At 47.1% G+C, this 22,886-nt stretch overlaps 1 pseudogene; it reads left to right on the top strand.

Moving 5' to 3' along the window:
- The first annotated feature begins 11,295 nt into the window (after window positions 1–11,295).
- On the top strand, window positions 11,296–12,729 carry LOC101723660 (centrosomal protein of 57 kDa-like; annotated as a pseudogene).
- The last annotated feature ends 10,157 nt before the right edge of the window (window positions 12,730–22,886 follow it).

Below are 22,886 nucleotides of genomic sequence, written 5' to 3'. Positions count from 1 at the left end.
CCTTTTCCCAGCCTGTTTAAAAAAAAAAAAATCACAAAATCAAAGGAGAAGTGGCCGGGGAGGGGGCGGTGAGAAGCAGCAGCAGTAAGCAAGGGTAGGGAAGAGTGACGTGAGGAAATGAACATTCAAAACATGGTTTTACAGAAATATTTTTTAAACATTCAGCTGCTTTCCATTCTGCCCTGTCCCTCCCAGCCCGGGCTGGGGCCTCTCTTGTAAGAAGTCTTTCCCACTCTCCTCAGTGTGGTCAACAGCTACCGGTCCTTCGGGGCTAGCGAGTCATTTCCAAAAGCTCTCCCTTGATTTCTCCAGGTCTCAGAGCACTTTCCCTCCTGGGCATTTCTTCCTAGTAGCCTTTAAGCACTTCCTTCATTTAATTATTCATCAAAGCAGATACGGATGCCTTGCTGTGCAGATGCTAATCCTGGGCCTTAGATAACTCAGCCCTCCCTGTAGGTCCCTTGTGATTTTCAAGGAACTGAGTTCCCAAGGGTAGGAAGCACAGTGGGTTTGTGGTCATGTGACCCCAGGCCTGGCAGGGGTGTGGTACACATCAGCCACATACCCAGTGGACTCCACACGGTGGGCAGTGGCCTCACCAGCTTCCTCACTCACTCAAATAGGACGTTGTCAGCAGCATCACTGCCCATCTTGCCAGCAGGCAGCTGGGAGCAGAGGACTGGTCTCCAACGGGGAGGCCCTGGGAAGCCAATCCAGCTTTGCCATGTGAGGATCAAACCTCTGAAGAGCTGCAGCTGAACCCCCAACTTTATTCCTTGCCTTTCTTTGTGGGCACAATAGGAGGGGACAAGGACAGAGACCTGAGCCCTGCTCTCTTCTTTGAGGAAGAGACACAGAGGGCAGAAGATAGGAGGAACAACTAACTCCTCACCTGTGTGGAAGTGACAGAGGCACCTGAACCCCCGAGCAGGTGATGTCCTGAGAGGAGCATCACCTGCTCACAGCTGCTCAACAAGGGACCCGTAAGTCAGTGCCGGCACTACAGCAGGGATGGAGTCAGAAATGCCTAGCAGGTCAGTGCCGCACAATCTGCGTGTGTCTGGGTGACTGACACCGAGGGGAGAAGACCCCACAGGGACGTGGGTGGCACCAACCGAGAGAGTCCCAAAAGGAGGAAGTGTCCCTGTCTGCGAAAAGCCCGGTCTCTGACGTTGTCTTTGGGCTTCTGTCTTCAGTTTCTTCCGCCTTCCAGTGCAGACTCAAACCAGCGACTCTCCAGGGAGCTTCCAAGCCTTCGACTTTGTGCTGGTCCTGCTCCCTTGATGCCTCTCACTCTACAATTTCCATCTTCTCAGACTGCGCAGCTCCTGGATCCTCTGGCTCCCAGCACACACAGAGCCACTGTGGGCTGTCCAGATTCTGATCCAATAAACCCACCTAGTGAATCCTGTTGCGTGATTACACGTAGATCATCTACTGTGTCTGTCCCTCGGGAGAACCTGAGCTGACACTCGAGGGCATCACGGATTCCCAGCTCCCAGCGCAGCTCTCGGTGTATGGAAGCACCTTCTCACTCAGCCCCTAGCCAGGGGAGGCGTTACCTCCTCCATTCATCAGACCTCCTCTGTGCCCCTCTTGGCCTGGAGCTGACTGGCTTTGCTCATGGAGAGGATGTCTTGGTTTTTTTGTTTTTGTTTTTTTTTTTAGATCCGAGGATCGAACTCAAGTCCTTGCGCTTGCGCAGCAGGTGACGAAACCACTGAGCTAAATCCCCGGCCAAGAGAGGACGTCTTGGGAGGCACACGAAACGGACGGGAACCCATGAGGTGGGACTGCCTTGCTTAGAGACACAAAAAGAGTAAATCTGGTCATGATTGTAATACTTTATTTTTTTAAACTCACATTAATTTTATACTGATTCTATATTAAAATTGATTTCCCCTGATCAAATTCTTTTCCAGAAGTTTTCATGATACATTACTTTTTAGGCTGCAATGAGAGGCAGAGGAACTCACCATATCTGGCCTGGAGTTTGGGGGCATCGCCCTGGGCTCCCCTGGTGTCCATACCTGGAGGCAAAGTCCCTGTTGCTCCTACAGCCAAGGCCGGCACACCAAGGAGTAAAGCAAAATGTCCAAATACAGCCTAAATTACTCACCACCCCAGAACCACCAGGCCATGAGATTTTCGATGATGAAAAATACTCTTTCCTGAAACTCTCTGCTATGCTCAGACTTCTATAGTTTTCACTTCACTTCAGGGGAAAGAGAGGCCTCCAGACGTGTTGTTCCCACAGCCAGATGCAACAAACCGGCAGTTTCTCGGCCAAGGTATCAGGAGCTGGGGGCCTTGGACCTCATTCCTCCTCAGTCACTTCAGGGAGCAGAGGGAAGCTTTCCTCCACTGGCAGAGGGCCTCCTCCAAATCCAAGAGAAGATGCTTTCTCCAAGAGAAAACTTCGGCAGACGCATCAGTTACGTGTATCAAAGTGAGAGATGGCCCGGCGTACAACTGCTTGGAGAGAGTCTCCAAGTTACAGGTGACCAATATCAGCCACTAAACTCGCCTCTGCCTAAGCCTAATGTCTAGATTCTGAAATCCGGCAATAACCACTTCTTTGCATTTTCTTTGATGAAGATCTTGATGTGTCCCCAGCACCGTGCTGCGTGAGGGAGAAGCTCTCTGTGTCCTCCCCACGGTGGCCCCAGATGGGAGACGCCACACTGGCTCACCTTAGACCATGCACAGGCCTGTCAACATGTCCTCTCTTCTCTCTTCTTGGAAAGGTTGCAGTCAGGGTTAAATAACAAGTGATTACAAAGTGACTTTCTCATTGAAATGAGAATTAATATTAATGCAATTATATGCTGATGGGTGCTCTGCTAAATAGATCAACATTGAGACTCTATCATTTAACAAAAATAAAACCATGCTGCAGTGACTACGAGAGTATGTCAAAAGGCAGAAATGCACAGAGGACTCTACTGGGTACAATTTTTGCCAGACTATTCTAAAAATTAGAGTACAGGAAGAAAAAAATATACAGCTCTCCCGGTTGAAAATGTCTATTCCCATAAAAGGTAAAAGTAGCTTTATTTTTATGAAATACTACAAATAAGTTCTGAAAGTCACTGAATTCCTCAGCTACCTCACCCAAAATCATTGTTTTATGGAGCTTTTAAGACCTTAAAAATACAGTACTGCAGCTAAAATAGGGCCATTCCCCCAAGCAGCGAGTTGTAAACAGGGTGTGAGAGCAGCAGGAACCTCGAATCCATTTCCAGCAACCCGGATGGTGTGACTTGACAGCAATCGGACACCACACAGTCCCCACTCAGAATAACTGTCACACGCTTGGGGCCATCCCTCTGAATCTCCACCAGTTCGCTGTCACAACAAACAGCTCAGAGGGCTAGAAGGGCCCTCGTAGCTCTCCAAGGTATCCCAACTGCAGCCCAGCTGGGAAAATGCAGGCCCAAAGATGCAACTGGTCATTAATAGAACCAGGATCCATCTGAGGACTCTGGATGCCAAGCCTGGGCCTTGTCCGTTACCCACTGTCAAGGTGGAGTTGTGTCCCCACAGAAAGGACACATTGGAACTCCAACCGCTGACTCTTCAGGACAGGACCTTATCTGCAGATAAGAAGTCTATCTCAGCAAGTGGAAATAAAGTCACTAGGGAGAGGCTCTAATCCAGATTGAATGCTGCCTCTATGAAAAGGGAAAATCTGGAGAAATTAGAAAGAGAGAGGGGGGAGCCATTCACAGGCCAAACTGAGAGACCACATCCTTCTTTCACTGCATTTCTGTTGTGTGCCCCTCCCAGTTGATGACATTTAGTCACAGCTGCCCAAGCAAGCCCCTGCCAAACCTCATCTGTCTGGAATGGAGCTTAGGTCTGTGTCAGTCTATGCAGATGTTTGGCTTGACTTCACAGTTCAGATATCTATAAACTTGACTTCTTTAAAAAATGGGGAGAAAACCAAATTCCCCTAAGTGTCCTTTACGAATGGCAGCCTTTTACAAGCTTGGTCCAAAGCCTAGTGTTGGACAACAACCCTGTAAACTAAAAACCATTATTAACTACATTGTAGTGACAAAGACATTTAGACACAGAGATTGCAAGACCTGCCGAAGGAAAGCAGGTTATAAGTGGCAAAGCTAATACCAACCCGAACTCTGATTTCAGAACCAAAGTTCCTAAGTAGTATACTCTGCAATAGGAAGTGAGCTGCCCATCGCTAGCAATATCCAAGCACCAGAGGGCCACCAGTGAGAAATACCTTTAAGGAATTCCGTCCCTTGCCTGTCTTTCAGCTGCACAGGGGATCACTGGACCCTCTCAGGCCTCCGTCCTTGGTGCAGCCTGACTGGATCATGGGAAACCCTGCCCACTTCTGTGCACCACAGGACATTAAGGCTGGATACAGGGCCAATGTTCTGAGCTCATAAATTAGCATCTTTCTCAACCCTAAGTTAAACACACAGGCACAGGGTGCTCCCGCAGTGCTCTGAGTTCTGCTGCTGCTGTCTGAGCGCCCGCGTGGATACTTTATCCTCAACGTGAGCTCCTAGCACAGGCAGGGGCGGGGGGGGGGTTCAGAGCCCTCTGCTCCCAGGGCAGCTGCCAAATTTATGCGGAATCTGAACCATAACTATTTGAAGGATGGTTTTCTGTGTCTGCCACAGTTCAGGCAGCAGACATGTGTTTCTGTCAAGGCAGCCGCAAAACATGAAACTGGCCTATTTTCAAGATGAGTTTATATTTTCTCTGATTTCACCAGGTTGCCGTGCAGAATATCTACCCAGTACGGGCCACATTTTCTGCTTTCCTTGGAATGGAAGAGGTAGACGCCCAAGGCACCCAGAGGGTTTCCAGGCCAGTGGGAGGAGAGAATTGCTCCAAAGCCTGGCTCTGGGTCCCCAAAGAGGCTCCATGCAGCTCTGAGTAAGGCCATGAGAAGACCGTGTTCTGCCTCTGGGCCTGGGCTGGGGAGCAGGGCACCAGGACGAGCCAGAACCCCACCAGGGACACAAGAGCAGCTGGAATTCACCTGCCCTGGGGAAGAGCATGCGCAGCAGGCAGGGCCAGGAGGGGCATCGGGAGGGGAGCTCGGGCTTCAGGCACTCTCCCACTTTCGGAAAAATGCACCAAGCAAACCTTAAATTCGCCATCTTCCATCAGTTTCTGAGACACATCTGCTCATTTCTGCCAAAGGAAATGGGAATCTCTAAAAGGGAAAACAAACAAAAGCTGCATGCAGAATACCTGGCATCTTTGAGAAGCACGCCTTACCCTGCTTGCCTCGGTGCCAGCAATGCCTGCCCCTCGTTGGCCAGGCCTCCTTCTGGGCCTTCAGGAGGACGGGAGCCTTGCCTTCTTCGGCAGCCAGGAAGCTCTGGGCTCTCCTTCAGTGCTTGCTTGAAAACCCATTTTCATTGAGGCTGCTAGTATATTTTTCCCCACTAATATCTGCAGCACCTATCAAATGACTTCTGCGTGTTAATTTCCTTTGTAAGGGTTCCATTCTGGCCAAATCTCTTTCTGTAACCTGATGTAAACTCCATTTGCAAAGAAAGAATAAACACCATGAAAAATTATTTAAAATGAAGTAGGGAGAGGGACTCTGACGTGGGAGATGAAGCCTTCCAGTGACACACAGAACCTTGGAGCCAGAATATAACATTGTATTTGATACCTCATTGTTCAGAGAGGAACACGATGTTCAGAGAGAGAGACATTCCCAAGGCCACACAGCCATTATGGCCAAATGAATAGAAACAGAATACCTCAACTCATCACAGCACACGTTGCCTCAAAGCCGCTGTACTGGGGTGTGTTCTGGTATTTTGAGGTCCACCACCTTTAGGAGTTCTGTACAGCCACACCTTCTCTTCTGAGCAGAAGTCCCTTCTTCTCCATTCTGTCCACTTCTCCAGAAGCCCTTTCTCAGATCACAGCGGAATTTAATTTGCTGCTGAGGATTAATATTTAGAAAGGGTGAATGGCATCCTTACAAGGCTAAAGATACATGACAGCCAACAAACTGTGACCTCAGCATTTGCTGTGAAACCATGCAGATGTAATTAAGCATCAACAAGACATCCCAATGCCTGCAGCTATGTGCAAAATATACTGTTTGTCCCAGAGTCCCAAATATCTTGTGTCACTTCTTCCCTCCCATTCTGCCAACACTTAGAGAAAAGCACAGATTTCTCTCGAGAATTTGTTGTTCTGCTTGTTCTCAAGATTAAGTGACAATTCCTTGAGTGAAGAGCCTGAGGCTGCTGTGAAAATAGGAGGCAGAGAAAGTATGCCCCTGATGACAAGAGGCAGGGCTGGTGGTGTGCTCTCAAGGAGGCACTGTGTGTTCCTTCCTGGTACCCTTCAAGGTTCCTCTCCTCCAGCCCTCTCACAAGGTCAGGTCCAAATGCCTTACCTGGCCCACAAGGCTTTCCGGGACTGCCCCTGCCTACCTCTCCAGCCGCAGCTCCGTGTCCCCTGCCCTTCACCTTGCATTCCAGAAACAGTGAATTGCTTATAGCTTCCTAAACACACAGAGCCTGGTCCCGGACCTCTGCTTATGGGACCCCTTCTGTCCAATCTCCACCCTTTCACCTTCTTCTTTTTCCCCACACATGGGCCTGGTGAGGTAAGATGACTTCTTGTTGCTCAAGAGGCTTGAAATTATTCTCTTTGCAATACAATATTCTTCCAACTACTAGAAAGATCCATTTCATTCCAGAGCTCTTCAGCTTCCCTTCAAAGTTCAGGGGTCCCAGAGGCTGCTTCCAGTGGAAGGATATTATAGCTTGTGTCTAGATGTTCCCCCAAAGCCTCATGTGCTCACAGGTGGGCTTTTCAGAGGTGGCTAAACCTAGGGTATGTGATATTGGGATTAGGGATGTGATAATTGGATTAGTCCACTGACTGGCTCAGCATTGTTCTAGGTGTGACTAATGGGAAGCCCAACCTGGGAATGGGTGGCATCACTCAAAAAACTTGTAGCCCAGATGGGATAGAAGGGAAAGGAAGTGTTGCTATGGCAGCTTGCTACTTCACTACCTCCTGCCTGCTCTGCCATGAACTGTTTCACCCCTACAATCCCCCCTCTGCCATGCCACCCTGCCTTTCAGCCAGCCGACTATGGAGTGAAACTTCTTCAAACTGTGAGCTGAAATAAAACGTTCCTCCTTTAACCTTGGATGTCACGTATTTTGTTCCAGCAATGAGAAAGTAACTGTGACAGAGGGAATCTAAAGTCCCACTTGAAGCATCAGGAGCTTCAGCATCTGGTTCTCTTTATTGCAATCACAGAAGCCAGAAAAGTCCCTTTATTTTTGTTTCTGGAGAAATGATCCGTGAACTTCAGTATATATTTGTCTTTCCTCCACCCTCAGAAATTTGGAGCCTCCTAAACCCCAAGGGTCAGCTGGTCATGGCAAAACTGAGGTGTGGATAAAGGGAAGAAGCCAGGAGAGCGGAGGCTTTCTCTAAGAATTGCAGACGAGTAAACGTAAGTGGGCTGGGTAGCACCCAGACATTTCCACAGGATGAGTCAAAGTCCCAAATTTGCACTGTGTTGATAGGGCTTTAAATGGAATCATTTGAGAAGTATTTACTGAGGAATTCTTTGGCACAGCTCTTTATACAATCACAGAAGGTGCAAGGGCTTCTGTCACATCTTTGATCCACCTGTCTTTTCCCAAATTGTGTGGCCCAGGCCAAGAGAGGCCAATTAGCAAAATCAAGTTCTCTCACTAGGGAAACCTATTTCCCAGCCCTGCCTGCAGCCTCCTCTTCCAGGAATCTGGCCTCCTCGAGAGTCTCTAACTGATACAGAGAGAAGGAATCCCAGGCTTGCGTGAGATTTGGGAGCAGCGGCACATCTCCAGCTGGAGAGGCTGTAGCCAGTACGCTTAGAAAGGCTTCTTGGCCACCATGAAAGAACATTCTCTGAATCTCCCAAAGTGACCAGGTAATTGCCGGTGTCCTGGCATCTGGGGCTCTTGTCCTCATGCCTTCATCTTTCTCTGACCCAGGTCTCTCCTTGACCAAGACAAAATGGCAGAGGTATCAACCACAGCCTGGTTGGACCTCTCTTCTAACCAGAACCTTCTGCAGAATTAAAAGTCCATTAGGACAACAGTCAGAGGCTTTCAGAGTTGAGCACAACTCTAGATGGCCTTCCTTCCTATGCAACCATCATATTCCAGCCTGAGCTCTTCAGCCCTGATATGCTTTTCCATAGACACAGAGTTTCTGGTTCCCTATCAGAGACGACAAAGACACAGGGTACTCAGCCAGTGCTTGTGATAGAACTTCACTGTTCCCAGAGAGATGAGTTCTGAATATATGGAACCTCAGAGAGGACTCTGAAATGGGGAGTTTGATAAGTCTCTGTCCTTCCTGAGAAAAAGCCAGGTCATTCTTAGGAGGCAGCATCTCTAAGATTTAGGAGTCCCTAGGTTCCCACAGGGCAGGCAGATGAAGGTGATTTGCTAGATCTAAGAGCATTTGCTTGAAGAAGCCAATGTCATCATGAGGTTCTTTAGAGGAGGAAGGCAGGAGATGGAGAAGATGCGACAACATGGCAGAGGTGGGAGGACAATAAACGACAGATCGCTGCTGGCTTGAAGATGAGAGGGGGCCATGAGCCAGGGAACGTGGGCAGCCTCTAGAAGCCAGAGAAGATGAAGAAAAACATTCCTCCCCAGAGCCTCCAGCAGGAACACTGCCCAGCCACCCTTACTCTTAGCCCAGTGATGCCCAGCTTGGACCTCTGCTCTCCAGAGTGGTAAGTGGTAAATCTGCTGTTTTAAGTCACCAACTTTGAGTTAACTTAGTGAAATAACGAGAGAAACGAATCCACCTATCATCATCTATCATTTTAGGGATGTAGAAACCAAGGCACAAAGATGTTAAACAGCTTCATAAATTGTGTACCTCACAATGACAACAGATCCAGAGCTCTCACCCAGGTAGTTTGACTCCAGAGTCAGGGCTCTTAGTCACTAAACTATATTGCTGATGCCTAATTAAATCTAAGAATTAATAGAAGAACAAATAACGAGTAAGATACTGCCAATGATTGTAGCGCTGAAGGTTGAGTTAAAAAATAATGTACAAGCAATGATGGAGATCCCACAAAGCATTGGGCTAGGGGAAAATACAATAGTTTTATTTGCAAAGAGTTAGTATAAAATAAAATGAACAAGGGCCTGAGGGTTTAGCTCAGGGGTGCCACCACCTGCCTCAAAAGTGCAAGGTCCTGAGTTCGACCTCTGATACCAAAAATTAAAAAATAAATAAATAAATAAATAAATAAATAAAATGAACAAGGTTTGCTGCTAGAATTAAAAAATAGTTCAGCTGCTGCAAAAACATTTTGGTGGCTCCTGAAAGGTTACCATCTGACATGTAATTTCATTCCTAACTATATACCCACCAGAGAAAAAGAAAAGGAAAAAGAAAAAAGTACTGAAACAAATACTTGTACACAGTTATTCATAGCAGTGCAATTTATAATAGCCAAAAGTAGAGATGGTTCAGTGAGTCCCAATAGATGAATGGAGAAATAAATTGTGGTATACACATACAGTAGAATACTGTTTCATGGGAAAAAAGAAATAAAGTATTGATATATGAGCCATCAACAACCTAGATGGACCAAAAACATTATGCTAAGTGAAAGAAGCCAGGAACAAAATGTCACATGTTCTATGATTCTATTTATATGAAATATGCAGAATAGATAAATCCATGGAATCAGACACAGAATTTTTGTTGCCAAGGGCTGGAGGAAGGGACCAGTAAGGAATAACTGCTTAGTGCTTCTCTTTGAGCTAGGTAGAGGTATTAGTTAGACAACGCTGCAAAAGTCACTCCATTTTTCACTTTAAAATTAATATTTACCTAATGTGAATTTTGTCTCCATGGAAAATATGGAATGTCACCAAAAATTACCAAAGAAGAATGTCTAGAAGATGCAGAACTTACTCCTGGCTTTGAGTGATGGCTGGGAGTAGGTAGGCGAGGAGACAGTGGACTAGGGAACAGGCAGTGAGTGGTGCCTTCCCAGGCATCTCAATGGACACGTCCAAAATGAAACGGGCCTCTCCACCCTGCCCCTCCACAGCCTTCTTTATCACCCACAATGGCACCATCATCTGCTGGTGACTTAAGTAGGAAATCCTGGATTCATCCTTGGGACTTTTCTTTGTCCCACCTCCCTCATCACAGTTGCTTCTACAAGCTTCCAGTTTCACTTCCACACCCATGGCCACACCATCCCCTGCTCTACACCTCGATGGCTGTCACCCTCATCCAAGTGACAGGCATCCCTGTTTATTTCTACCAAGCCCTGCTGACCCTTTTCACATACAGCAGTGAAGAAGTTGATGATGTTTTAATGTAAGTCAAACTGCGAGTCAGTCTCTGCTCAGCCCCCAAAGTCCAGTTCCTCATGGTGGCCCTCAAAGCTCTTCCATGTCTGGCCCCTAATTCCTCCAGCCTCACCTTGCTGTTGTCCTCCTGGCTGATTCCTCACCTCCCACAGTGGAACTACCACCCTCCTGTCTTTGCCTCTGGCCTTCGGCAGATGCTCTTTCTTCAGGCTGATCTCTTAACCATTTTTGTGTACTGGACCCTGCTCAAAATGCTTTTGAACGTATAAAATACAATGTGATGATTACAAACTGAATCTACTGTATGGGAACAGCAGCTACCTTTGTGATGTGCTCTCTGGTGCAGGGTTAATCACGGGAGATGCCATGCATACATGGGGCACAAGTGCTTGAAGAATCGCTGTACCTCCTGCTCAATTTTGCTGTGGACCTAAAACTGCTCTTCAATATGAAGTCTACCTCAAAATGCATTGGTGAGGGAGTAATAATACTATATTATTATTATTATTATTATTATTTTATCAGTGTGTTTACTAGCAATTCCAAAGATGTGTCTAGTAACTACCATGATTCTACGGAACATGACATGAACACAGCTGTTCTACTGGTGACACTACTGTGAAATAAAGTTGGATTCCCTGCAGTTAAGAACCTCGGACCGTTTGTCCGCGAGTTCTCTAAGCGTGGGCGTCCCTGGTGGGGGGGGGTGTAGTTACCCCAGCAGCAGCACCCATCCCCTTCCATCTGGGGTTCCTCTGAGGGTTGCCCCTGGTGGGCGGCTCTAGAATGATGAAGAAGAGCTCGGAAACTCAGAGCGAACCCAGTCAGTGAGGGCCCGCGCTGTGAAACCAGAAAGGGCGGCGGCATTGGAGCCTGATCAGAGTTTGTGGCTTCTGACTCTCAGTTCTCAAATATCTTAGCTGAACCATCAAAGTCTAATGGAAATATGATTCATCGTTCTTCATCTCCGTATGTATTATATCCACCTGATAAACCTTTCCTTAACAGTGAACTACAATGCTCCCCAAATAAGCCTATGCTTGCCTACCCAGAAAGCAATAGCAGAGCCATATTTTCTGCTCTGAAGAATCTTCAAGATAAGATTCGACACTTGGGACTTGAGAGGATTCAGGCAGAAGAAAGTGTGAAAACTTTGTCCAGAGAAACAGTTGAATATAAAAAAGTACTAGATGAACAGATACAAGAAAAGGAGAATTCAAAGAATGCGGAATCAAAGCACAATCAAGAACTGACCTCTCAGTTGCTAGCTGCAGAAAATAAATGTAATCTTTTAGAAAAACAACTGGAATGCATGCAGAATATGATAAAGCATACAGAAATGGAGAGAACATCTGTCTTAGAGAAACAGGTGACCCTAGAAAGAGAACCACAACACAATCAAACACATGCTCAGAGCTAACTTGTAAAACTGGATCTTCTGGAACAAGAACATAACAAACTTACCATGATGCAAGCCCTTGCAGAAAAAAAGATTCAAGAATTGGAAGTAAAACTCTATGAAGAAGAACAGGAAAGGAAGCGTATGCAAGCTAAGGCAGCTGAGCTGCAGACTGATCTAGAAACAAAGAGACTTGCCTTTGAAGATAAAACAACCTCATATGCTCCCACTGCAAGAAAAATTTTAAAAAAGAAGTCAAAACCACCAGAAAAAAAAGGACCTAGGAATTATTTTGATGCACAACCTCATTATAGATTATGCTTATGTGATATGCCATTTGTGGCTGGAAGTCCACTAGTCCTAGCCATGCTGTGGTAGCTAACATTCAGCATGTCTTGCACCTAATGAAACAGCACAGTAAAGTTTTGTGCAATGGTCGAGTGGTGAACAACATTTCTTTGGCAAAACAAGTACCTTCACAAGGTAGTAGAAGTCAGCAACACCTCCCTCTTCCAGCAGCATCAATGAAGAATTGTCAGAAGTCTTACAGACGTTACAGGATGAGTTTGGCCAGATGAGCTTTGATCACCAGCAGCTTGTAAAACTTATACAGGAATCACCAAACACTGGACTGAAAGACAGCTTAGAGTGTGAACTAGAGGCATTAGTGGGAAAGATGGAAGCAAAAGCCAACCAAATAACTAAAGTTCGAAAATACCAAGCACAGCTAGAGAAAAAGACACTAGAGAAGCAGGAAAAGGAAGTCAGAGCTAACAAAAAGACTCTCGACGAAGAAGGCAACAGCAGTAGCCACACTTCTGGACTCACGAGGACCATAAGTAAGAAGGATTTTGCCAAACTGAGACCTGGAGAAAAAAGCAGGAAAAATCTTCAGTTACTGAAGGACATGCAAACCATACAAAATTTATTACAAAGAGTAATGTGTGTTGGAATTACTGACTGCTCATGCTAGGTCATAAATTTTATTCAGATAATCTGTACCTCAATGATCAGACATTGACAATTTACTTTCCAGGTTTCATACTCGCTAATGTTGGAATTAACCAACAGAAGGTGTTCAGGGCTTAGGCTTCATTACATAGGTTTCTTGTGTTATGCCAAACAACCTAATATTAAACCATGTACATAAGTGGAAACCAAGGAAGTTTCAAAACTTGAGAAGCCACATTCTTTAAGATGAATACACTGTGCTGGTATATTGCACTTTGTAAACAAGTTACCAATTTTTTACTTGTGGTGTGATTTTTTTAAAAATTCTTTATGTATGTATATATATGTATGTATAAATTAGGTTTAAATTTTCAAAATACAAGGCTGGCCCACAGCCAGCATTTTCTTGAAGAGTCTCATTTTTAGATCTTCCCTGTCATCTAGTGCCCACTTCACTTTTCTCGTGCAGCTATTAAATATGCTTTGACTGTTGACGGATATTTTCTATATTTAAGTATTTATATAGTTCAGAAGATTTTTTGTTTGTTTTCTTGGTATTTTAATCAATGATTAGTATTAAATGCATTTCTATTGTTTTTTAATACAGTTTAAAATCTTTTAAAGATCCAAGTAATTGTTTAAATCAAATTACTTACCTATAAAATTATAAATGCATTTTAAAAAGTACAGATTGTTAATGAAACAAGATTTTGGAAAAAGGTAAGAGAGATAGAAGGGAGCTATTATGAAGCAAGCACAGTTACAGTTTTTCAACACCTGTTTGTAATCATGTTATTCAGTCAAGGCATTGTGGTTTGAATTTTGAAACTTAGAGAACCCCTTGAATATTTGTCTTTGGTGTAGAACATGATTGAAATAAAAACTGTACACATATAATTATATCAATGTAAATCTGAATAGAGCAAGACATGTTAACTTTTTATAAATTTGCCACTGGAGTCAATAAAGCAGCTTTAAAAAAACAAAAAAAAAACTTCATACCCAGAAAATGGTCTCCTTCCACAATTCTACTGAATAGCACTTAAATCCATTCTTCAGCCCCAGAATGGCCTGTAACCCCTCCAACTAACTGCAAACCCTCTTTTGCTATCCCTTCTCACAAACTCTAATTTTTACATCTCAAGTTTTTCTTTTAAATATTAATTTCATATGCATTTTCTTGCATGGATCTTTCCCTGTCACCAGATTGAAAGCTCCACAAGGCCTGGAATCAAGCCTACCCTGCCTGAGAATGATTAGCAAAGAATGATTCAAATGAGTCAATGAACACGTCCAGAGCTGGCAGCTGATGGAACATTGCTATAAAAACAAAATGCAAAAAAAGAAAAAACCCATCTAACCCTAAAGGTTTCATTCTTTCCCTGCATTACACTGAGCAAGACATGTTCAGAGATAAGTTCTAATTCACACAATATTCCTTCTTGTATGTATTCTGCTGACTTCTGTACTTGACAGCAAAGTTTTCTTTGTGACTTTATTCTCTTAGCCTTCAGAAAGTCCACCTTTACCAAAGATGTATGAATTTCCAATGTAGCTCTTGTTGAAAATTGATAGTGGAATATTGGGTTCACATTTTCAAGTTACTTTAGTTTTGTAACATTTTAAATGATTTCGAATCAAAGAATTAGAAAGGATTATAAAGATGGTGATGGTAATAGGTATGTCCTGAACGTTGTGAACCCTTTTCATCTATTAGCTCATTTAAGCCTCACTCTATCCCTACTTCACAGTTTATGAAAGTGTAAGGTACAAAGAGGATGAACCCAAGCAGAACTTCACCTTGACCCCTTTCCACCACAACACATAATTATTTTACAATTTTCTCCACCCATTCTAAAATCTGAGATTTGAGAAGGAAGAATTTTTTAGGTAAGTAGATTCTCAAAAGAGTGGCACCTTAGCCTATTCACCTCAATTCATACAGCACCCAGGATCAGTGGGTCATCAAATAAGCTAGGCTTTCACCTTAGAAATCAAAAAACAAGGATACAAATTCAATGTTCAAGACTTAAACACCCGCCCTAGTGATAGAGGTTGTCACATTGGGAGCCCAGAACAAGGGTATAGAGGGAGGGCCAGTAGGGAAAGGAGGATTAATGAGAGGAGCAATTCCAGCTCAGAAGAGCCCAGACGTAAATGAGAGTCTCTCTCAAAATAGAAAAGAGTGGAGGCTGGGGATTTAGTCCGGGGTGAAGGCCTGTGGTTCAATCCCCAGTACACGGGGTGGGTGGGGATTACTGCTTCTTTAGAACTCATTTAGGCGTCTAGGAAATGGGAACAGCTTTGCTGACTCCACATTACAGAGCGAGTATGAGGGGAGAGGGCACAACCAGGAGGAAGGCCAGACAGCGCCAACACAGCACACACACCTGCTGCTCAGCGCTCCCGCTGTAAGACCCTTAAGGAGCAGTCACCTGGGGAACTGGCGGGTCAAACCTGGGTCCCTCTGGCTGTAGGCTGGGTTGGAGGGGTGCTGGCCTCCGAAGGGCTCCTTGTCTAATCAACCTCACAGTCCCCAAGTGCTCTCCTCGCACAGCCTGCATTTGTCCTTCCTAATTCGAAGCCATTTCTCCTTGTTGTTCCTACACTGATAACTAAAATTAATCCCTGGCATTTCCCAACAGCTAAATCATCATAATCAAACTCTGCAGCTGCCAGATCTGCTGACTCAAACCCCCTATGTATTCATATGGTATTTGCTGGGTAATTACAGAATAGAGGTAATTATATTCATGACTCCATTACTTTCATAATTCCATAGACCCAGAATTCACTCCCCCCCAAACCCCTCACAGAACCCTCAGAATAAACCCCCTAAATAATGACCCTATGGCCTCCCATCCCATTGGCCTCTCTCCATCATTCTTCTGTGAAATCTTCTCACTCAATGGGGCACATCCCCCCCCCCGCCCCGCCCCGCTGGCTGCTAAAGAAGGGGAGAAAGGAGATGAACCCAAACTAAGGCCTGGCCTACATTTCGATAGGACCCAGGGAGCCTTGGGGTTATAGTACTGTAAAACTTAATTCACCCAGGTTCTCAGGGCCTTAACATAATGAAGATTCTTTTCTCTTCGTATCACAGTCCAATTCAGGTACTTCATGCCAGGCACCTGTCACATGCTCCTTCAAGGGCCCAGGCTCCTTCTGTCTTGTGGCTCTGACTACTCCAAGTAGTTCATGGGTCATCCAATCAGTTGACAGACAGGAAAAGTCTCTTTCACTCCCCTGACCCCGATACAATGTTTATCAATCCAGTGGCATTTCCATGGTCAACATCTCCGCACAGGGCCCACCTAAGTGCAAGAGTTGCCAGTGAATGTAGGCCCAGCAAGACAGCCACTTCCAGGGAGCTCCCATGGGATGGTAAAGAACACACTCTTTGGGGTTAGCTGCCCACTTCTGTCAATAATGCAATGCTCCCAGCACCATGAGCACCCAGGGTATTTGGGAAATGATGGACTGCAGCAGGTGCTATGCCAGGCCACACAACTTCAAGTAGTAGAGCAAGTATCCTAAAAAGATGACGAAGAAAATTCACTGCCCCCGATCTGTTCATTTAACATACAGAAAGACTCCATCATCTCAGCTTCCAAATGGGGCCCGTGAGTCCATGCCTGGGGGAGGTGTTTAGTCTCCCTTTGTGTGTCTCTCTCCCCCACTCTACCTTTTCTCCTGCAGCCAGACAGGTTGGCAGTGCTGTTCCTCAAACTTCTCCCAGTGGAAGTCCTCCTTAGAGGTCTGTCAACTGCCTTGTATTTGTTAGGGTTCTCAAAAGGAACAGAATCAATACAAAATATAAGTACAAAAAGATTTTTTAGGCAGGCTTAATATCACAATTAACACTCATATCCTGATGCCCATACTTCCTGCCTTAGCTGCCCCTTTCTGCAGCTTTGCCTGCTGAGGGTCTCACAGAGAGGAGGCCTGGTCTGCCCAGCAAGGACTCTGGCCACCTGTTGGAGAGTCAGGCGGGGCAAACGCTGAGCCTTTGGAGACTGGAGAAGGAGCTTGAGTTTTTAAAGGGCAAAACTCGGGGGTCAGGATGCAGTTAAGTGCTGCACCCGGAGGGCAGCTGCTGGGGACCCAGGTCCCAAGGCTGATGGCAGTAAAGGAGACCTAGTCCCAGAGGTGCCTGGAGCCCTGGAGTCTGAGTGCTGGAGACCCCAGCAGTGGCCCTGCAGACACTTATAGATTTGTAATGATTAATGAATAGGACAACGCCAACTGGCATCACAGATGAGCCCTTGAGGAGGTGAGCGGGGGGCAGAGAGCTGCTGAGAGGACGAGGAGCCCGAGGAGGGACCCCCACATGGGGTCTGGGGCATGGAAGACCTGACCCCTGCCTGGCAAAGGGTGGGCCCGCCCACCCAGCACACATGCGCAATACTCAAAGGCATTCTTTCCAGTTTTGAAAACTCCAACCTAATAGCTGTCCTATATTTCCCATTTTGAATTTTCTACTTCAGCAATTTTCTTTTTGTTTGTTCCAGAAAAGGGATAGAATTAAATTTTATTGTGCTTTTTACACTTGAAAACCTTTACAACAAAATGCAGTGCTTTTTTTCCCCAAACAACCCGCGGGTGAGGAACCAATGGCCAGCGGGCTACTTTCCCCCCGTCAGGGTGAACCACTCTCCTGGAGCTGGGTCCTCTCCCTGGGAAGGAAGTGAGAAGGCAGGTCTCAATTCCGAGGGTAAGAATAAGAATTTTCCAATTAATACATACGCATCCCCCCGGACACGAATTAACATTATCAAGTTCCTCAGCTGTGGAATCCATAGGATTTCCAAACAGTAGCAGAAAATCATCTTGGTGCCCTATTACAAATTGGTTTTCAATCCCATTTTTAGAAGTATTTATTGATAAGCAGTAATAAAGCCTAAGTCTACCATCTTTTTAAATTCCTCTTTGACAAGAAAGGAATGGGGCTTCCGCTGCCCTCTGTCCCCTTCAGAACCCCTCTTCTTTGTGTCTGGACTGTTTCTGCAGTTATATTATGTCTTAGTTCCTTTTTCTCATTGCTGAGACCAATGCTAAAGGAAAAAAGGTTTATTTCAACTCACAATTTGTAGAGGTTTCAGCCCATAGTTGGCTGGTTCCAAGGCAGGCTGGCATGGCAGACAGGGATTGCAAAGGAGAAGCAGTTCATGGCAGCAGAAGGTAGCAAAGCAAGCAAGCAACAGTGACAAGACATGACCTCGGTGCTTTCTGTCCCTTACATCCTACTCAGGCTGGCACTCACACCCTTAGTCCCAGCATTACACCATGAATCATTCCCGGTATCACATCCTTGATCCCAGCAGCACAAACTCTAGCTCCAGCCACCTCCAAAACGCTCCACTTGCAAGTGCACGAGGCTTTGGAGGGGACATCTAGACACAAGCCATAACACATTACGCCCCATCTACGCAGAACCCAAACTCCTACAACCTTGGTCATTTGGACCATCCCGAGAAAGGAAAGACTGAATACCCAGGTAAGAGGTCCCTCTGTCCTTAAGAGGCACGGCACTCACAATGGGCCTCGTGTGGGACCTACATTTAAACCACTTGTGACTTTACTTCTTAGCCTATCACATACCAAGGACAGTTCCTGGGGAAGAGAAGAAGGAATATCAGCAGGAGAAAGGTGAGAAGCCAGCAAATCTAAGCCAGGTGGCCAAGCTCTGAAAGCACCACATACATAGGCTGGGTTGGTAATGCCTAAGCAAACAACCCAAGGTTTTGCAGGAGCCCAGGAGGGTGTTGGAAAAGAGGTCAACTCCCAGGGACAGAGCAGAGAGATCTAGTCTGCAAAGTGACAAGGAGGGCAAGGAAGGCCCTGTGTGGAGCAGGCCAAGCTGGGGGAGCTGAACTGATGCACAGCTGAGGACCAGTATGAGCCCCGAGGCCTTTGCAGTGTGCACAGAGCAGCGGTGGGGCAGGTGGGCAACAAGGGAGCCTGGGAGGCATGGGCATCTCACAGCCAACAAGGGGCACCTGGGTCCTGGGCGGGGTGGCATCAACGGAAAACACCACACGGCTGGGGACTCCGTGACCCGAGGACAGAGCGTCACACCGGTCGGATGGCCGAGCAAGGAGAGACCCGAGACATCAACATCTTCTGCCCGGTTTCCAGTGACTGATGGCTGAGACGGGCGGGCGGGGGCAGCCGCATTGTTAACAAGGCCCTGCTCTGACAGTGGGGCAGCAGGTGGCTCCAGGAACCCCGCTTCCCAGGAAGCCACCTCCCCTGCACTAGGCGCCTGTCCCTCCCACCCCGCGCTGGGCGGCATCCAGCAGCAGTCCTTGGCTTCGTTGGGGTCAGCAGGCTCCCCCATTATCCTGAGCGCACCTGGGGAGCTGGCCTCAACCATTTAGCCTCAACCAAGGCAGGCAGTGGGGCGCCTGCTGGGCTAGGGAGTCGGGAAGCTTCGTCAATCATGCTTTCAGAGCACTTGGCAATGCAGAGATGAAAGATGGCTGAGGAGAGCAAAGTACAGCTATTACAATCTCCAGCTTCCTAATTGAGGAAAATGAGGCTATTTCCAAATCCTCTGTGATGCGATGGGAAATGTGCTTGATAAACCCACACTTAGGGCTTCTCCCCTCCCGAGCTTCTCAGGGCAGAGGCACCGAGTGTCCACCATGTGGGCAGAGCCCACCACATGCACCTGCCCTCACTGCCCAGAGCAGTTCCTGCCGGACCAGCCCCAAGAAGGGCAGCCCCAGAAAACATCAAAGTCAGGCACCTTCGTGTGGCAGGAAAGCCCTCCTCCTCCACACTGAGTAATTGGAACAAAACGACCCAGGCAGTCTTGGGTAACATCAAAGCTGCGTATAATAACCTCACAGATGAATTCGAGAGTGAACACACTCACAGCCGCTGCTCAAGTTTGAAGTATGCCACAATTTTTTTTTTTAGCTTCAGAACAAAGCAGGACAAAGAAGAAAAATCACCAGCCATAGCTTTCTTTGTTAGCCAGCGGCCTCCCCATTCAGGCTACAGTGAAGGGTGGGTTACAGACTCTAAGGAGTAAGAAATCAGTTTGGGAACAATGATGAGGAGAGCAGGGGCTAAGAATGGGATTGGGGGTCAGGGAGGACATTGCGAAGGTACACATATGCTCCCCAACACAGAGCCAGCCCAGGGCAGGCCGCTGTGCAGGCACGGGGAAGCTCTGTGAGACAGAGTCCCACTGATCAAGATGTCGGTGACAGTTCCACCATCCAGGTCAGCAGGGCAACCAGCCATCCCCTGCACCCTCCAAGGAACAATTCCTTTTAACTTATTCCAGAAGACTAAAGATGAGTTTGTATTTATGAACAGGAGCGCTACCAAAGAGAGGAATCCAGGGCTGCTTAGCAAGCTGGTGCAGTCAGCCCTTTACTGATGGACGAGCAGCTGAAGTCTGGCAGCAAATCACCAACGTCTAGTCCTTGGGGGGGGCCTTGGACATCAGAGTCCAGGTGTCCCAAGGCCAGGGCTGTGACATGCAGGACTCCGGAGCACAACCAAAGGCAGAGCTTTGGAGCATCTCCTTTCTCCATACCCAGGCTTCACTACTCAGCCCACCTCCACTTTTCACAGACCGTAGCTCCCCTGGCCCAGACGTGCCCTGCAGTCAATGGATCCATTGCTCCCCTTTCCTCTGACTGCCACACTGCCAGGTGACGTGCCCAGCTAACGCAGGGTTTATTCAACCCATTACACAGTTGCAACAACAAAGGGACCCAGAATAGAACCATTCCCTCCCGTGAACATAGGGCGCCACGTTGCTCCACGACTGTGCATCCTCATAACTTCGCCTTCACACCAACTCCGTGAAGTGCTCCCAGAATCCTGGAAACTACATCGAAGGGCTATAACCCACCCTGTTCCCAAACTCATTCTTCGCCAAATACTGTTCCCTGTTGTGGCTTCAATTGTGTTCCCCCAAAAGCTGCTGAAGTTCTAATCTTGGGTGCCTGTGAACATAACCTGATGTGGACATAAGCTCCTTGCAGGTTAAGACGAGATCATGAAGGTGGCCCCTCAATCCAGTATGACTGGCATCAGTATAAAAAGGAGAAAGCCAGGGTCAGTGTGGTGCATGCCTGTGACCCTAAAACCCTGGGAGGCTGAGCAGGAGGATTATAATTTTGAGCTCAGTCTGGGCAATTTAGCCAAACTTAGCAAGAACCTGTCTCAGAAGAAAGAAAGAAAAGGAAGAGCCCAAAAAGGAAGGAAGGAAGGAAGGAAGGAAGGAAGGAAGGAAGGAAGGAAGGAAGGCAGGCAGGCAGGCAGGCAGGCAGACTAGGAATGTGGCTCCGTGCAAAGGCCCTGGATCCGATTCTCAGTACCACAGTGGGGGCCGGAAGCAGAGGCAGACACACACACAGGAGAAGGCTGTGAATATGGGGTCAGACGAGGAGACGATGGCTCATTATCCAGAAGCCAAGAGATACCAGAGACGGAAGCACGCAGCTTGATCCGGAGACAGTGCGCCCGTGTGGGTCAGCCGCCTGGACGTGGTGTTTAGTTAGGGCTGCGTGAGTGAAGTCACACAGCCCTGCTGCTCCCTAACCTTTACATGCTCCCAGCCTCCACTGAGGCTACGGGCTTCCGACCCAGGGCAGCAGCGTCAGGAGAAGCAGCAGCAAGGGCTCCCTCCACCTTGCGTCCCCCGTACCGGAAATCAGGTGGGGGGCTGGCTTCTCGGGAGACTCACACATACCCGCCCTCTCTCTCCCTCCCGCCTCACCCTTTCTTGGCACTGAGCCAGGCATCAGGGGAACCAAGGGCCCAAGCCCACCCTGCACCTGGATACAAGAGGAAAGCCAGAGGGAGCCCCCCCCCGGTCACGTGACGCCTCCCCCAACACCGCGGGCTCAGCAGCCTGCAGGGCAGGCCCAGCCTGAGATGGCTCACAGACCTGCATGCCCCGCCCCACATGCCAGCCGGGGCACCCTTTCTGGCCCTACCCTTCTGAGGCGGTAAATTGCATTTCACTGCCAAGGCTGGCCCCCAAGGCCGCCCAGAGCAAGGAGCCACTGTTGAGGGCCTCTTGGAGATGGCCCTAGCAGACACAGACCTGCTCGGCCCTCTGTTCCTCACAGAGCATCTCCCGATGCCCGCTCCCCAGCCGCCGTTCCCCATCTGGCTGGCTCTGTCCCACACCCCGGGCTCTTCCACCACCACCCAACCTCCCTCCAACAACCCTGCCCTTGGCGAGGAGGATACCACTGCACACAGGGAAGGAAAGAAGTTGTCAGGGACCAATCAGGCTCAATAACTGTTAAAAGAAAAAAAAAAAAGCTTCAGCCACACCGTGAATTTGACCTAGATGTTCAATTTTAGAGTTTTTCTTTTGTTTAAATGTTCTGCTTTACCGTGGTTAGTACAGCCGTGTTGACGTGATTCGGTGTTGCTGTTATTTTTTCTACAAAGGAGTGATTTGTTTCTTAGTTTTTTCAGTTAAAAGTATGATTAGAGCCCATTTAAACCTCAGCTACTTTTTCCCTACTAACACACACCTGACTTGATAAGGTGCTTAACAGAAATTCCTGGGCAGCTCACTTTTCCGTGAAGCGAGCATGAGAGTTCGATTTACTCTCAGTCAGTATCTGCCCTCTGCACCCCTGGCATCACCACTCACACACCAGGCATTAAGTGCATTAATTGGAGAGGTAGATGATGAAAAAGCTTCTCCAACAAGCAAAGTATTTGAAGATTTATCAACACCTCCAGGGCACTCTGAGCCTCTCCAACTTACCTCTGAAATGCACAGGATTTGGGAGGGATTAGGGGAAACTTGAAAATCTCTAAGAATGCAAGACAACAATTAATGAGTTGGAAAATAAGACTCCTTAAAGTAGGTTAGGAATGTGGTCACATAAAGAGAGCCAGTTGAAAAAACAGAAATACTTTAAGGAGCTTTTGAGTCTACAATGAAATCATAGCTAGTCTACTTTTTTACTCTTTTATTATTAAAACAAAGCAATTATTTTTCCCCATGATCCTCCTTCCCCTGACTCCTACTCAATGGCCCCACCCTGACCTATGTCAATTTAGGGTTCGACTCAGAGGTCTATGTCTTTGGTGGCAGCTGTGTCTTGTCATGGCACGGTAAAGAGGACAGGATAGGGAGTTCAGAGTAGCATAACAGATAACCAGGTAGTAGCTAC

The sequence above is a fragment of the Heterocephalus glaber genome, unplaced genomic scaffold, assembly GCF_053883595.1.
Source record: "Heterocephalus glaber isolate CG9 unplaced genomic scaffold, H.glaber_assembly_v1.0 deba00001457, whole genome shotgun sequence".
Classification (NCBI taxonomy): Eukaryota; Metazoa; Chordata; class Mammalia; order Rodentia; family Bathyergidae; genus Heterocephalus; species Heterocephalus glaber.
Note: the sequence above shows the minus strand (reverse complement) of the source record. Positions and strands in the feature narration are given on the sequence as shown.